Raw genomic sequence first — 3,188 nt, 5'->3', positions numbered from 1 at the left:
ACTGATAAAATTACCTAAAGGTGAGATGGTCCTTTAGGGTTTCTGTTTCATGAAAGAGTCTGCCAGACATTCTGTAGGACATAGAAGAAAGTAACTGGTGGAATTTGCTATTACAAGTCAGAATACATCTTAGGATTTCTTGCTTCATGAAAAAATCTGCCGGACACTATTAGACTGTAGGCTGAAGATGGATGTCCCAGTGGTACAGAAGAATTTTGGGTGATTGTGCAGGCAGTGAGATGTCTCTGTCAATTCTAAAGCTTTGGAAGTAGCTTATAATGCACTTCCTGTTAACTTAAGTAATCGTATATCCTTCCGGGATTTTGATAGTGTTGAAAAATAGTTATAATTATAGTTTTCCTTTGTTATGATAAAAGATAAAGTAGATATAAATATTGTAACTGTAATTCTTGCTTGATACCTGTTTGATTATATGTAATTTTACTATGTTAAAGTTAAAACCTTTCTTTTTATTTAGACAGAAAAGGGGAGGTGATGTGGGATTCCCCTCTGTATGTTGTAAATACCATTGGTTAATAAAGAAACTGCCGGCCCCACGCCGTCCGGCCCCCTTCACTGAGTTCATCAGTCCTAGCGGAAGCGCCGCCAGCATGTCTGAAAAACTGCCCTACAAAGTCGCGGACATTGGCCTGGCTGCCTGGGGACAAAAGGCCCTGGACATAGCCGAGAATGAGATGCCCGGTTTGATGCGCATGCGGGGGATGTACTCAGCGTCCAAGCCACTGAAGGGTGCCCGCATTGCTGGCTGCCTGCACATGACTGTGGAGACTGCCGTCCTCATCGAGACTCTCGTGGCCCTGGGTGCTGAGGTGCGGTGGTCCAGCTGCAACATCTTCTCCACTCAGGACCATGCAGCAGCTGCCATTGCCAAGGCTGGCATTCCAGTGTTTGCCTGAAAGGGTGAGACAGATGAAGAGTACCCGTGGTGCATTGAGCAGACACTGCGCTTCAAAGATGGACCCCTCAACATGATTCTGGACGATGGTGACAACCTCACCAACCTCATCCACACCAAATACCCACAGCTTCTGTCAGGCATCCGAGGCATCTCTGAGGAGACCACGACTGGGGTCCACAACCTCTACAAGATGATGACCAATGGGATACTGAAGGTGCCTGCCATCAATGTCAATGATTCTGTCACCAAGAGCAAGTTTGACAACCTCTATGGCTGCTGGGAGTCCCTCATAGATGGCATCAAACGGGCCACAGATGTGATGATTGTGGGCAAGGTGACAGTGGTAGCGGGCTATGGTGACGTGGGCAAGGGCTGTGCCCAGGCCCTGAGGGGTTTTGGGGCCCGAGTCATCATCACCGAGATTGACTCCATCAATGCACTGCAAGCTGCCATGGAGGGCTATGAGGTGACCACCATGGATGAGGCCTGTAAGGAGGGCAACATCTTTGTCACCACCACAGGCTGTGTTGACATCATCCTTGGCCAGCACTTTGAGCAGATGAAGGATGATGCCATTGTGTGTAACATTGGACACTTTGATGTGGAGATTGACGTGAAGTGACTCAATGAGAATGCTGTGGAGAAGGTGAACATCAAGCCCCAGGTGGACCGCTATTGACTGAAGAATGGGCGCCGAATCATCCTGCTGGCTGAAGGCCGACTGGTCAACCTGGGTTGTGCCATGGGCCATCCCAGCTTTGTGATGAGCAACTCCTTCACAAACCAGGTGATGGCACAGATTGAGCTGTGGACCCACCCAGATAAATACCCCATTGGGGTTCACTTCTTGCCTAAGAAGCTGGATGAGGCAGTGGCCGAAGCCCACTTGGGCAAGCTGAATGTGAAGCTGACCAAGCTGACTGAGAAGCAGGCCCAGTATCTGGGCATGCCCATTGATGGCCCCTTCAAGCCTGATCACTACCGCTACTGAGAGCCAGGACTGCCCTTCACCTCCCAGCTGCCATCCTTGTTCCAGGCCCTGCTTCTTTCCCAAGAGCACACGTCACCAGCTTCGCAGTTGCTTCACCAATGTTGTTCATGGGGCTGGTTACTGTCTTTGGCCTCTGTTGTGTCCTTCTTACGGTTCCAGGTGTGACAAGGGGAACTGAGAGTCTCCAGTCAGAAGCCATCCACAGGGGACATGAGCCTTGGAAGCCCTGATGCTGGATGCGGCTAGTGGTGGTCACAAGCCCACGCACTTTACCATCCAGGCTCTTCCTTGGTCTTTAGATCTGTGTGCTTGGTTTCTCAGCCTGGGACCGGAGAAGGAGCTCTACCAGAGAGTGGGAACCACTGAAGCTGGAAGGTTCCTCAGAGCTTGGCTTATTTACCATTGGGCCGTCTTTTTAAATCTCAGAATACTGAGGTTGGTACTTTTGGTCCCTATTTCACAAGGGTTAGAATTAAGAGATAATTAACCAAGAAGGGACAGGTGACAGCTAGAGGTTAAAGGGGGCTGGAAAAAACAGGCTAAGGTCTGCCACTGTTTTGTTACTGATGGTTTCTATCCCAAGCCTGGGTCACAAAGAGATTAATTTGGTTTATAGTGTTTGGAATGTTAATAAAGGAAGGTGGAGTAAATAAAAAAAATAAAGAAACTGCCTTGGGCCTGCGCAACGCAGAATTTAGGTAGGTGGGAAAAACTAAACTGAATGCTTGGAGAAATAAGGCAGAGTCAGGAGATGCCATGTAGCTGCTGCCAGGAACAGACATGCTGGAATTTTGCTGGTAAGCCACAGCCACATGTCGATACACAGATTAATAAAAATGGGTTAAATTAAGATGTAAGAGTTATCCAATGAGAAGCTAGAGCTAATGGTCCAAACAGTGATTTAATTAATAGTTTCTGTGTGGATATTTTGGGGCTGAACGTCCAGGAATAAATGAGTGGCCTCCTTGTACAACACATGGCAGATATTATCTGTGTCATATATGTACTGGCCCTTTGCATCCAAATAAACTTGCTATGGTGAATAATAGGTGAGCCATCTGACAGGGACAGACTATTGCCTAGACTACAAGTGGTGGTGAGGTTGGCATTCTGATAGGCTGTGCCTTCAGTTACTACTGTCTTCTTCCTCCTATTGAAACACTTGAGAATTTCTATTCCCCCTTACTTGAAGCATGACAAGTTAAGTTATTTATAATCTTTGAGTCTTGGTTTTTCTATCTATATGAAATCCACCAAGGAAGATATACATCACATAAC

At 47.3% G+C, this 3,188-nt stretch overlaps 1 pseudogene; it reads left to right on the top strand.

The window, feature by feature from the left end:
- Window positions 1-578: 578 nt before the first annotated feature.
- LOC125415444 (adenosylhomocysteinase pseudogene) lies at window positions 579-2,101 on the top strand (annotated as a pseudogene).
- Window positions 2,102-3,188: the final 1,087 nt, after the last annotated feature.

Source organism: Myodes glareolus, chromosome X (assembly GCF_982192425.1).
Source record: "Myodes glareolus chromosome X, mMyoGla1.1, whole genome shotgun sequence".
Taxonomy (NCBI): domain Eukaryota; kingdom Metazoa; phylum Chordata; class Mammalia; order Rodentia; family Cricetidae; genus Myodes; species Myodes glareolus.
Note: the sequence above shows the minus strand (reverse complement) of the source record. Positions and strands in the feature narration are given on the sequence as shown.